Below are 14,890 nucleotides of genomic sequence, written 5' to 3'. Positions count from 1 at the left end.
GGATTTTGAGCCTGGTTCGCGATTGTGATGAGGGAAGACAGGAGGGATGGGGGCGGCTATGGAATGCCAAGACGTTGCAGGCTTATCGGCTGCGACGTTTGGGCACGAGATGGCGGTAGAGCAAGTTCGGAATATGCGAAAAACCTACCTGGATGGCCGAGCACTTCTTTCGCACCGTACGTAGCCAACCACGTGCTCAGCGCACGTCGATAACGGCCCCAAATCGCAGTGTCGAGGGTGTCACAGCTTCCTCGCACGTGCCCTGGGGATTGCCCGGTTTGCTCTGTGCCAAACGAAGCCAAACTATCACCGGTGACGTGAAGTCGCGGACGGACATCGCAGCAGCAGCAGCAGCCAAGGATCCTCCTGAAAAATCAAACGAAACAAAATACATATTTTACACCATTGGAACCTCATTTGCCATTACAAAATATGATAATTGTTTTTTTACCCTTCTATCTGGCAACAAAACTGACACCTTTTAACAAGGAGTCATGTTTGCATAGACCACAATACCTGCAGTCGTAATGCAAACCAAAAACATAACTCTGATCATATATGCACTGTCCTTGAAGTTGATTGGTCCACACCCGAGACAGCTTTCCTTAGAGCCTAGTCTCACATGGGTTGGACCAGATGACGCCAAAGGAAAGCTGTCTCGGGTGTGGACCAATCAACTTCAAGGGCAGTGCATATATTATCAGAGTTGTGTGTTTTTTGTTTGCATTATGGCTGCAGGTATTGTGGTCTATGCAAACATGACTCCTTGTAAAAAAAAGGTGTCAGTTTTGTTGCCAAATAGAAGGGTAAAAAAACAATTATCAAAATAAATCTTGAGACTCACCGAGGCTCTGCTGCATAAATAAAGGGCACGTATTGCCCGGCCAACGATGAATCTGCCAGATCTCGGAAGCTAAGCAGATTTACAGCCTGGTTGGCGTTTGCACTGTTGCCGTCGTGCGTTATAACAGGTGCTATAGGCTGCGTGGCTACTACGTTTGATACGCCCTCCTCCTTCTTCAGCTCTCACTGCCCAGCGTGGTGAAGTGGGGTCAAGCACATCCGTGTGACCCCGCAAGGCGTGGTGGGGGAGGGGGGGGTTCATCCAGCAGTGGACTGGCAGTGGAGCAGTGCACGTGCGTTATGATGACGACGACGACGATGATGACGATGATGATGACGACGATGATGACGATGACAACACGGAGTATCGCTCAATCGTGTGCGCACGTTTGCGGGTGGGAAATGAGTAAATAAAAGCGGCAGGGAAAATATTGTCGAGGTGTCGAGTTTAAAATAGTTATCGCTGGAGCGTGTGTGGGTGTGTGGGTGTGTGAGAGTGTGTGTGTGTGTGAGTGGGTGTGTGTGGGTGTGTGTGTGAGTGAGAGTGTCTGTATGTGTGGGTGGGTGAGAGTGTCTGTATGTGGGTGTGTGAGTGTGTGGGAGTGTGTGTATGTGTGGGTGAGTGTGTATGGGTGAGTGTGTGTGTGTGGGTGAGAGTGTCTGTATGTGTGGGTGGGTGAGAGTGTCTGTATGTGTGGGTGAGTGTGTGTGTGTGGGTGAGAGTGTGGGAGTGTGTTGGTGAGAGTGTCTGTATGTGTGGGTGGGTGTGTGTGGGTGAGTGTGTGTGTGTGAGAGTGTGTGTGTGTGTGTGGGTGAGAGTGTGTGTGTGTGTGTGTGGGTGAGAGTGTCTGTGTGTGGGTGTGGGTGAGAGTGTGTGTACGTGTGTGTGGGTGAGAGTGCCCGTGTGTGTGTGTGGGTGATAGTGTTTGGGAGTGTGTGGGTGAGAGTGCTTGTGTGTGTGTGGGTGAGAGTGTGTGGGTGAGTGTCTATGTGTGTGTGGGTGCGGTAGTGCAGCGGTTAGCGCGCTGCGCTATGAACCCGGCGACCCGAGTTCGATTCCCGCTCACGGCCAACACCCAGTGACGATTATCTGAACCGGTCCCGGGCCTCCCCTAGGTCGACTCAGCCTAAAATGAGTACCTAGTGCGATGTGTAAACATCGCCGCTAGGGAGACAAAGGCGGCCGGGCGTGGTGTTGGCCACCCACCCCCTCGTGTGCCGTGCCGGCCTTCATAGGTGCTCGCTAACAGCACTTGCCCCTACAGTCTGTTAAGGCTATACGGGGGAGCTTTGTGTGAGAGAGTGTTTGGGAGTGTGTGGGTGAGAGTGTCTGTGTGTGTGTTAGAGTGTGTGGGAGTGTGTGGGTGAGAGTGTGTGTGTGTGGGTGAGAGTGTGTCTGTGTGGGTGAGAGTGTATGTGTGTGTGTGTGAGAGAGTGTTTAGGAGTGTGTGGGTGAGAGTGTGTGGGTGAGAGTGTGTAGGTGTGTGTGGGTCAGAGTGTGTGGGTGTGTAAGTGAGAGTGTGTTTGTGTGAGTGTCTGTGTATGTGTGGGTGAAATTGCCTGTCTGTGTGTGGGTGTGTGTGTGTGAGAGTGTCTGTGTGTGTGAGAGTGTCTGTGTGTGTGTGTGAGGGTGCCTGTCTGTGTGTGTGTGTGAAAGTGTTTGTGTGTGTGGGTGAGAGTGTGTGGGTCTGTCTGTGTGTGGGGTGCGGTAGTGGTGCTCTACGAACACTGTGACCCGGGTTCAACTCCCGCTCATGGCCAACAGCAGTGACAATTATCTCAATCAGTCTTGGGCCTCTCCTATGTCGACTCAGCCTCAAATGAGTACCTGGTGCGGTGTGTAAACATGACCACGTGGGTTTGATCCCGACTCTGACGATGCCTGCTGTGTATTTGGAGTTTGCGTGTCTTTTATCATCATAACGATGGCTTGGAGATGTTAACTACCTCGCCTGGTGTGCAGGAGGTCGCGGGTTCGATCCCGACCCTGACGGCGCCTGCTGCTGCTGTGTATTTGGAGTTTGCGATGTCTCTCTCTCTCTTCCCGTGGTCGCGTGGGGTTTTCTCCGGGTCCTCCGGGTTTTCCCCTCCACATTGAAAATCAACATCGCGCGCTTCGAGTATTTGGCGGCGAAAAAATGTCCACGTGATGATGATTAGCGGCTCCGTTGAGCGATCATTTGTGATAGCGTCTGACACAGAGCTATGTAGCTCAATGGGCCTCACCTGGTGAAATAAATACAACAATAGTTTAATAGTTTGTAGTTTTAGCGCCCTCCTAGACGATCGGACCCAAATTCGACTTGTGTAGCCAGACACTCAGCACGTTCGTCAGTAACACCGTGGCGCCTTGAATGGAACAAACGTTTCGGGCGATGATCCTTCTTCATGGCGTATAAGCGACGGACGTGTTGAGTTGCTGCTGCTAATTGTGCACCACGGGGTCAATGTAGCAGCATCAGAAGCAGCAGCAGCGGCGGCGGCATCACCAAACAGTGAAGTCAACTCCGCGTGAGACGAACGCACCGAAGCAGAGGGGGGTGGATGGATGCCAGGCTTCGAAAACAGCAACAGCGGCGCGCGTGCATAAAAACACTCACAGCTCATCCGACGATTAAAACAAGTGTCCCACGTCTAGACACGCCTAGGGTGTCTCTTAGTCACATCTAGACACACTGTGGGTGTCTCTCTTAGTCACATCTAGACACTCTGTGGGTGTCTCTTAGTCACATCTAGACACACTGTGGGTGTCTCTCTTAGTCACAGCTAGACACTCTGTGTGTGTCTCTCAGTCACATCTAGACACACTGTGGGTGTCTCTCTTAGTCACAGCTAGACACTCTGTGGGTGTCTCTTAGTCACATCTAGACACTCTGTGGGTGTCTCTTAGTCACATCTAGACACGCTGTGGGTGTCTCTTAGTCACATCTAGACACTCTGTGGGTGTCTCTTAGTTACATCTAGACACACTGTGGGTGTCTCTCTTAGTCACATATAGACACTCTGTGGGTGTCTCTTAGTCACATCTAGACACACTGTGGGTGTCTCTCTTAGTCACATCTAGACACACTGTGGGTGTCTCTTAGTCACATCTAGACACACTGTGGGTGTCTCTCTTAGTCACATCTAGACACTCTGTGGGTGTCTCTTAGTCACATCTAGACACGCTGTGGGTGTCTCGTAGTCACATCTAGACACACTGTGGGTGTCTCTTAGTCACATCTAGACACACTGTGGGTGTCTCTCTTAGTCACATCTAGACACTCTGTGGGTGTCTCTTAGTCACATCTAGACACTCTGTGGGTGTCTCTTAGTCACATCTAGACTCTCTGTGGGTGTCTCTTAGTCACATCTAGACACACTGTGGGTGTCTCTCTTAGTCACAGCTAGACACTCTGTGGGTGTCTCTTAGTCACATCTAGACACTCTGTGGGTGTCTCTTAGTCACATCTAGACACGCTGTGAGTGTCTCTTAGTCACATCTAGACACACTGTGGGTGTCTCTCTTAGTCACAGCTAGACACTCTGTGGGTGTCTCTTAGTCACATCTAGACACACTGTGGGTGTCTCTCTTAGTCACATCTAGACACTCTGTGGGTGTCTCTTAGTCACATCTAGACACGCTGTGGGTGTCTCTTAGTCACATCTAGACACTCTGTGGGTGTCTTTCTTAGTCACATCTATACACTCTGTGGGTGTCTCTTAGTCACATCTACACACACTGTGGGTGTCTCTCTTAGTCACATCTAGACACTCTGTGGGTGTCTCTTAGTCACATCTAGACACGCTGTGGGTGTCTCTTAGTCACATCTAGACACACTGTGGGTGTCTCTCTTAGTCACATCTAGACACACTGTGAGTGTCTCTTAGTCACATCTAGACACGCTGTGGGTGTCTCTTAGCCACGTCTAGACACGAAGTGGGAATTCGGACGGCTACAGTGGCGTGATCTCCGCTGCGTAAGTGAATGGGCGAGCGGGCAAGTGGGCGATCTGGTGAGTGAGTGGGCGAGCAGGCCAGTGAGTGAGTGGGCGAGTTAGTGAGTGGGTGAGTGAGTGGGCAAGTGGGTGAGTGGGTGAGTTAGTGAGTGAGTGAGTGTGCGAGCGGGCCAGTGGGTGACTTAGTGAGTGAGTGTGCGAGTGGGTGAGTGATTGAGTGTGCGAGCGAGCCAGTGGGTGAGTTAGTGAGTGGGTGTGCGAGTGGGTGAGTGAGTGAGTGGGCGAGCAGGCCAGTGGGTGAGTTAGTGAGTAGGTGAGTGGGCGAGCAGGCCAGTGGGTGAGTAGGTGAGTTAGTGAGTGGGTGAGTGGGTGAGTTAGTGAGTGGGTGAGTGGGCGAGCAGGCCAGTAGGTGAGTAGGTGAGTTAGTGAGTGGGTGAGTTAGTGAGTGGGTGAGTGGGTGAGTTAGTGAGTGGGTGAGTTATTGAGTGGGTGAGTGGGTGAGTTAGTGAGTGGGTGAGTGGGCGAGCAGGCCAGTAGGTGAGTATGTGAGTTAGTGAGTGGGTGAGTTAGTGAGTGGGTGAGTGGGTGAGTTAGTGAGTGGGTGAGTTAGTGAGTGGGTGAGTTAGTGAGTGGGTGAGTGGCTGAGCGAGAGAGCGGCTGATTGGATCTGCTTCTGCTCTCTCTGCTCTCCTCTGATTTCCCCTCTTTCACAGACTCGCGTCTAGCCTCCCGACAACACCCGCTCCTGTCTCCCCCCCTAACCCCCTCCTTCTCCACCCCCCATCTCTCCCCCCCCCCCAAAACACACACCACCCTCCCACAACCTTCCTTATTCCCTAACTTAATTAAGTAGCAGTCTAATTGCCTCTGTGCACACTTGCGTGCAAAATGTGTCCTGCGAATACCTGGCCCGCTATTTTGAGTTCTATCTGTGTGTGTGTGTCGTTGTGTGTGTCGTTGTGTGTGTCGTTGTGTGTGTGTGTCGTTGTGTGTGCGTGTTGTTGTTGTTGTTGTCTGTGTGTGTTGTGTGAGAGTGGGGAGCGGTGGTGCAGCGGTTAGCGCGCTGCGCTACGAACCCGGCGAACCGAGTTCGATTCCCGCTCACGGCCAACACCGGTGACGATTATCCGAACCGGTCCCGGGCCTCCCCTCGGTCGACTCAGCCTCAAATGAGTACCTGGTGCGGTGTGTAAACATCGCCACTAGGGAGACAAAGGCGGCCGGGCGTGGTGCTGGCCACCCACCCCCTCGCGTGCCGTGCCGGCCTTCATAGGTGCTTGCTAACAGCACTTGCCCCAACAGTCCTTCGGAGGCTATACGGGGGATCTTTGTCTTTGTTGCGTGAGCAGCTTCGCGGCTCGTCACGCGGAGTTTGTTGCTGCAAAAAAGTTTCTCGAAAGGTGACACGGGGATGAGTTAAATAATTAAAAATAACTCCATCGGGGTGGGGGGGGGGTTATTTCATTAATTAAGTGCGCCCGGTAATTGCTTCACGATAGGCATGAGATGGGCATTTGGTTTGCAGCGCTCCCTGTGATTTCGTGATTGTTGAAAAGGTGTCTGCAGCCAGCCGCGGGACGCGCTCAGACACTAACGCGCGACTACTAAAATCGCCCCGTTGCAGCCTTCAACAGACTGTTGGGCAAAGTGAGGTTAGCGAGGGCCTATTAACAACAACAGTAGCGTCACTCACGCCCCAGCTAACCTTTGTCCCCCCGCGACACTCATTTGAGGCTGAGCTGACCCAGGGGATGCCCGGTACTTGTCCAGATACAAGGCACTGAGCGGAAATCGAACTCTGGTGTGGCGAGGTTTCGTAGCGCGGGGCGCTAACTGCTGCGCCTCCGCTCCTCGTGACAGTCACTGCCATCTTCTTGGTTCTTTCGGTAAAGTCACGTAGAAGGGAAATAATAAAATATAAAAATAAAACATAATAAAATCATTCTCACGACGTTTCGGCCACAACGGCTGCTTGCGTTGTGGCCGAAACGTCGTGAGAATTATTTTATTGTTTTATTTTTATTATTTTATTATTTCCCTTCTATGTGACTTTACCGAAAGAAACCAAGAGGATGAATCCCTGCAGTCACGAAAGCTTTAAATCGAAAAATCACTGCCATGTCTATAATGTCGCTTGCGTGTTGTCTCTAATCCCCTCTCTGGGAGCCCGGTTCACTATCGCTTGTGACGCTTTTGTTTACACGAGAATTCCTCAACGCATCTCAAAAGAGTCTATATCGCAAGAGGGTCGTTCCACTAATTACTAATGATTTTTTTTGAGACAGCTGCCAATGCCGCTGCTGCTGCTGCTGCTGCGTGTGATCTCACTCGTTTGATTCCCAGGTATTTGTTCAGCATCGGAACTGTTATAGGGCGCACGCCGCAAAGGGTCGTGCCGTTCTCTCAGAGATCCGAAGCTTTTGTGCGCTCATCTGAAGCCGATAGACCGAAAATTGGTAAAAAAAAAAAACTAATTTATTTGAGAACTAAACTGAGATTACTCTCTGGTTCTTTCGGTAAAGTCACGTGGGTAGAAAACAATCATAAAAGAACACGACGTTTCGGTCGCAATACAAGCGTCCATCATCAGGTAAGAAAGAATGATCCGCTGTTGTGGATTAGGTAAATGCATAGTTTATTTTACAGCCACCTACTCATTAAAGTTAAATCGTAAATATTTGTTGCGTGTATATAGTCCGAAAATGTATTGCAATGACACCAGTCCTGGGTGTGTGGGAGGGTGAGTGGGGTGAGCTGGTGGTAAGCAGGTGAATGGGTTAAGTGGATGAGAAGATGAGCGAGTGGGGGGGGTAGGGGTGGTGAGCAAGTGAGTGGGTGAGTGGGACGGTGAGTGAGTGATATGAATGGATGAGTGGTGAGTGAGTGGGTGATCGGGTGAGTAAGTGGGTGAGCGGGCCAGTGGGTGAGTGAGTGGGTGAGCAGGTGAGTGAGTTGGTGAGTGGGCGAGCGGGTGAATGAGTGAGCGAGTGAGCGGGTGAGTGGTTGAGCGAGTGAGCGGGTGAGTGGGTGAGCGGGTGAATGAGTGAGTGAGTGGGTGAGTGGGCGAGCGGGTGAGTGGGTGAGCGAGTGAGCGGTGTGAGTGTGTGAGTGGTTGAGCGAGTGAGTGAGTTGGTGAGTAGGCGAGCGGGTGAATGAGTGAGTGAGTGGGTGAGTGAGTGAGTGAGTGGGCGAGCGGGTGAATGAGTGAGTGAGTGGGTGAGCGAGTGATCGAGTGAGTGAGTGAGTGGGCAAGCGGGTGAATGAGTGAGTGAGCGGGTGAGCGAGCGAGTGAGCGAGTGAGTGAGTTGGTGAGTGGGCGAGCGGGCAAGTGGGTGATCAGGATGACTTTTGCACCGGAGAGAGCACCTGACCGGCTCGAAATAGCCACCCGGGGCTCTGAGCGACTGCGACAGCTGCTGGCAGCAGCAGCGGCACGCCGAGCGGAGCGGTACGGCTCGGAGCGGAGCGAGCTGCGGGGAAACTCGCGGATTTATTCCGAATACCAGCGCCTCCAGAGCGCAGAGGGTGGGGGGCTGATGGGACACGGGGAGCTGGTGGGATATGGGGAGTGGTGGGACACGGGGAGTGGTGGGACACGGGGAGTGGTGGGACAGGGGGAGTGGTGGGACACGGGGAGTGGTGGGACAGGGGGAGTTGGTGGGACATGGGGAGTTGGTGGGACACGGGGAGTGGTGGGACAGGGGGAGTGGTGGGACATGGGGAGTGGTGGGACATGGGGAGTGGTGGGATACGGAGAGTGGTGGGACATGGGGAGTGGTGGGACACGGGGAGTGGTGGGACAGGGGGAGTGGTGGGACAGGGGGAGTGGTGGGATACGGGGAGTGGTGGGACACGGGGAGTGGTGGGACATGGGGAGTGGTGGGACAGGGAAGTGGTGGGACAGGGGAGCTGGTGGGATACGGAGAGTGGTGGGACACGGGGAGTGGTGGGACAGGGGAGTGGTGGGACAGGGGAGTGGTGGGACAGGGGAGTGGTGGGACACGGGGAGTGGTGGGACACGGGGAGTGGTGGGACACGGGGAGTGGTGGGACACGGGGAGTGTGCCGTGCCGGCCTTCATCGGTGCTATTTGCGAACAACACTTGCCCCAACAGGCTGCCGAGGCTACGCGGGGGATCTGTGTTTGTCTTTGATAATTGATCATTGTTATTCGCTTCAAAGTGAATTTCTGTTCAAATGAGCGTTGAGGCATTGGTGCTCATTCCCGTTCACAGCCACGAGACACGACTAAGTAGTGATCACATCCACAGCGAGAGGCACACTGGATGTGGTGGGTTGTGTGTGTGGGGAGGGGGGGTCACCGTTCCAAAGGTCATCTGCGCCGAGCGGGAAGAGCGCGCAGCCGAGGCGGCGGCCGGCGACCTTTGACCCGGCGACGGCGGCGATGACGCGAGGCAACACAACCCGTCACCCTCCTCGCGAGAAGAGGGGAAGATTTCGATTGAAAGCTTTCGTGACTGCAGGGATTCATCTTCTTGGTTCTTTCGGTAAAGTCACGTAGAATGGAAATAATAAAATAATAAAAATAAAACATAATAAGATTTCGATTTAAAGCTTTCGTGACTGCAGGGATTCATCTTCTTGGTTCTTTCGGTAAAGTCACGTAGAATGGAAATAATAAAATAATAAAAATAAAACATAATAAGATTTCGATTTAAAGCTTTCGTGACTGCAGGGATTCATCTTCTTGGTTCTTTCGGTAAAGTCACGTAGAATGGAAATAATAAAATAATAAAAATAAAAAATAATAAGATTTCGATTTAAAGCCTTCGTGACTGCAGGGATTCATCTTCTTGGTTCTTTCGGTAAAGTCACGTAGAATGGAAATAATAAAATAATAAAAATAAAACATAATAAAATTTCGATTTAAAGCTTTCGTGACTGCAGGGATTCATCTTCTTGGTTCTTTCGGTAAAGTCACGTAGAATGGAAATAATAAAATAATAAAAATTAAACATAATAAGATTTCGATTTAAAGCTTTCGTGACTGCAGGGATTCATCTTCTTGGTTCTTTCGGTAAAGTCACGTAGAATGGAAATAATAAAATAATAAAAATAAAAAATAATAAGATTTCGATTTAAAGCCTTCGTGACTGCAGGGATTCATCTTCTTGGTTCTTTCGGTAAAGTCACGTAGAATGGAAATAATAAAATAATAAAAATAAAACATAATAAGATTTCGATTTAAAGCTTTCGTGACTGCAGGGATTCATCTTCTTGGTTCTTTCGGTAAAGTCACGTAGAATGGAAATAATAAAATAATAAAAATAAAACATAATAAGATTTCGATTTAAAGCTTTCGTGACTGCAGGGATTCATCTTCTTGGTTCTTTCGGTAAAGTCACGTAGAAGGGAAGTAATAAAATAATAGAAAAATAATCAAATAATTCTCACGACGTTTCGGCCACAACGCAAGCAGCCGTCCTCAGGTGAAGACCAGGTCTGTCGGGGAGACAGCGTCTGAATGAAACGTCGTGAGAATTGTATTTTATTATGTTCTATTTTTATTATTTTATTACTTCCCTTCTACGTGACTTTACCGAAAGAACCAAGAAGAAGATGGGGAAGAGTCTGTGTGGTACACAGACAAAACAAATAAACAAACAAATAAATACACGGCAGAGAAGAAAAAAACACGCACGCGCGCGGGTTCCGTAACGCGTGCGCGCGCCCTCAGAGGGGGGCGGGGTGGGGGGGGCGAGGGGGGGGGCGAGGGGGGGGTCAATGGATGAGCGTTGAAGATCGCCGCACGCGGTGGGGGCACGACGCCTCTCGGATTGGCGGCTCGAGGCTCTGGAGGGTGACGGGGAACCCTTGGGCCGCTGTGCGATCGAGCCCTGCCCGGGGTTGGTCCCCAGGCGCACGGCAGGAGAATTCGCTCGTGTCGGACCGTGGCCAGGATAGTTATCGTGACCCTCCACCAACAACCGCCATTCGCCACTAAGTGGCGGTGACGTCACCACGACGCTTGTGCCAGGCCATGTGCACCCTGAGGCCACGTGAAGTGTCGAACGCCCGCTGGCAGGAGGTCACGGGGCAGACCCAGGTGCCACGGGTCGACTGACCGAGATGACCGAGATGACTGGCTGATGCACCACCTGTGCCCCCTACTGTGCCAACTTGCTGTGCTTTAGCCACCCGGCGCTCCGCTCGTTGTTGTGAGCGTCGCTCCTCCGCCCTCCGTTGTTGTCGGAGGGCGACTGCCTCCAACTGCCCAGTAGCGTCCTTCACGAGCCTCCTCCACTGAGGCCGATCTTGACACCGCAAGACCACCTACACCACCACCACCACCTACACCACCACCGTTACAGAGAGGACAGACGGACAGAACGATTGCAGTGAGGCTTTGCACCTTCGTAGTGAAGCTGAGCCGGGCACCACAATGCGATGAACTTGGATAACTTCTGCGTGGCCGGTAGAGCAGAGTGGACGGCACGTGACTGGTCAGGAGCCGCCGCCCAGAGCGAGGGGTATACTGGATGTGATGTGCCGGTGGGGGAAATATTTCCTTGGGTGGTTTGGTAGGTGCAGTTGGTGGCACACCGCAGGCAGTGGACCACAGCCATCGCCACTACCACCACCACCACTACCACCACCACCGCTACCACTACCACCACCACCACTACCACCACCACTACCACCACCACCGCTACCACCACCACCGCTATTACTACCACCACCACCACTACCACCACCACCGCTACCACTACCACCACCACCACTACCACTACCACCACCACCACTACTACCACCACCACCGCTACCACCACCACCGCTACCACTACCACCACTACTACCACCACCACCGCTACCACTACCACCACCACCACTACTACCACCACCACCACTACCACCACCACCACCGCTACCACCGCCACTACCACCGCTACCACCACCACCACTACCACCACCGCTACCACCACCGCCACCACTACCACTACCACCGCCACCACTACCACCACTACTACCACTACTACCACCACTACCACCACCACCACTACCACCACCACTACCACCACAACCACTACCACCACTGCTACCACCACCACCACCACTACCACCACCACCGCTACCACCACCACCACCACTACCGCCACCACCGCTACCACCACCACCACTACCACCACTACCACCACCACCACCACCACTACCACCGCCACCATTACCACCACTACCACCACTACCACCACCACTACCACCACCACCACTATCACCACTACCACCACTACCACCACCACTACCACCACCTCGACTTATTCGATGACTCCCTGCGTCCAAGGCGTGGCCCTGTTCTGATTTATTTTTTATTGCCGATGTTCTACGTGATGCAAGTCGTTATCTGTTGCGCGGAGAGGCTGGTGGGGTGGGGTGGGTGGGTCTTGGGGGGTGCAATGTGCGTTTTGTGCTATATATATTTGTTTTATGTTCGCTGCCCTCTCCGTCTCGTTTGTCCGTCCGTTGTTCGTCCGCACCGGGCGCTATCGTGCGGAAGCATTCGGGGAAGGGGGTGGTCGCTATCTGGAGGAGGAGGAGGGGGGGTGCGCGCGCACGTGTTGCGCCAAAAATACCCCACGGCGAGACGCGGCGGCGGCGGCCACCGCTCGCCACGCCGGAGGACGCACGGCACAGAGATGACGACAATCGACGACACCGCCACTACCACGACCACCACCGCTACCACCACTGCCGCCACCACCACCACTACCACCGCTACCACCACTACCACCACCACGACCACTGCCGCCACTACCACCACGACCGCTACCACCACTACCACCACCACTACCGCCACCACCACCACTACCACCACCACTACCACCACCACGACCGCTACCACCACCACCACTACCACCACCACCGCTACCACCACTACCACCACCACGACCACTGCCGCCACTACCACCACGACTGCTACCACCACTACCACCACCACTACCGCCACCACCACCACTACCACCACCACCACCACCACTACCACCACCACCACTACCACCACCACGACCGCTACCACCACCACTACCACCGCCACCGCTACCACCACTACCACCACTACCGCCACCACCACCACTACCACCACCACCGCCACTACCACCGCTACCACCACCACCGCTACCACCACCACCGCCACCACCGCAGCCATCACCACCACCACCAAAGGGGCTTTGTTTCTCGCTGAATATTCTCCGGGCCGCTGGTTGGTCCCAGGCGTAGCGGGTGGATGTTGGATACTGGATGTTGTGTGCTGGGTGCGGGACAACATTGTTTTGGCAGATGGTCGACCCAGAGAGATCCCCCTGAAATGAATCCCCGAGTTTCATCCCCATGATGATAATAATGATGATGATTTCACTGTGTAACACGATTTTTGTTCCTGGGTAATAAGTGTTATTTCCTAATTGCTTATGCCTCAAAAGTATAAAAAATGGCTATTATTCCCCACAAACTTTGCTTTTGTGAACAGGACTTTACGTGAAGGAATCACACAAATACACATCACGTTTTCTCATTGAAAATAGGTCAATTTCAAAATATCACTGTCCTGGTCACAAAAGCAAAGTTTATGGGGAATAATAGCCATCTTCTGTACTTTTGAGGCATAAACAATTAGGAAATAACACTTACTACCCAGGAACACAAAAAAAATGTGTTACACAGTGTTATCATCATCATCATCAGTGTCTTATTCTAAGATGACACGTCAACGCTAAGATATCACCAAACCAATGACGGCTGCCTTCCCGCGCCAACAGTGAGCCCATGAGCCAAGAGGTTGGACGGTACCAACAGGGGGTGGACAATACTACCAGTGTCCACCACTCTCAGTGTCCACCACGAGCAGTGTCCACTATTTGTAGTTGCCAACATCGTGGAAAAATTGTGAGCGTGGTGTACTGTCTGTTTAATGGACCCCCCCCCCCATCCCTCGCTATTCCTTTCACTTTGCTCACTACGTTTCTTTCCCCCCTATAAAACATACTGCGGTGATTTTTTTTTGTCTGTCCATTCATCATTCAAAGCTACCTCGTTGACCTTGCTATCATGCATATATGTTTTGATCTAGAGATCAAATGTTCCGGGGGGGAAAAAAACATTGGTAGCACTTGCCACCCTACGCGGTACCGATAAGCCGTTTTCGGGCTGACAGGCAAATGTAATGTTTAAACTGGCCACGCGACATTGTTAACGAAGACAAATAATACTAGTAGGAACCTCCTGGTTACACCAGCCCACAGGGGATTATTGTGTCCGTCCGTCCGTCGTGAAGGGAGGGGCTGGGTGGGGAGGGTGGGGAGGGGCTGGGTGGGGAGGGTGGGGAGGGGCTTCGTGGGGAGGGGCTGGGTGGGGAGAGTGGGGCTGGGTGGGGAGGGGAGGGTGGGGGGTGGGAGGGGTGGGGCTGGGTAGGGAGGGGCTGGTCACCCCGTGGTGCCCTTATAAAACTCAACGTTTAACCTACTCACGCCGGCTTGTGTCCGCCCTCACAGTCGGGCATATTTGCGGAATACACCACGCCGCCGTTGACCCTGGCCATTGACCGAGCAACACAACGTTGCTACCAGCTCCCTCCGCAGGAATGTGTTGTGCAACGGTGAGAAGGATGCACCGATCAACGTTCGGCGTTAAGGTGGAAGTCCAATGAATGTCCGCTGGATACTCTGCGAGTTTTAGATATGAGCCACCCACATTGATGCAGCCAAAAGCTGCTCCACCGAGGTTAAGCCATCAATGACAACGTGGTAATCCTCCATCAAACACGACGACGGTTTGTGCTCAACGCAGACGTTTTGTGCAAGTGCTGTTAGCGAGTAGCGTCTATGAAGGCTGTGACGGCACACGAGGGGGTGGGGGGTGGCAGCACCACGCCCGGCCGATATTGCCTCCCGAGTGGCGGTGTTGACTACACACCGTACCAGGTTACTCATTTGAAGGCTGAGTCGAACTAAGGGAGTCCCAGCACCGGTTCAGAGAATCCTCCCTGGTGTTGTTGTCCGTGAGCGGGAATCGAACTCGGGTCGTCGGGTTCGTAGCGCAGCGCGCTAACCGCTGCACCACCGCTCCCCAACAACAACAACAGCAACACACACACGGACC

Source organism: Lampetra fluviatilis, chromosome 53 (genome assembly GCF_964198595.1).
Source record: "Lampetra fluviatilis chromosome 53, kcLamFluv1.1, whole genome shotgun sequence".
NCBI lineage: Eukaryota > Metazoa > Chordata > Hyperoartia > Petromyzontiformes > Petromyzontidae > Lampetra > Lampetra fluviatilis.
This window is presented reverse-complemented; position numbering follows the sequence as displayed.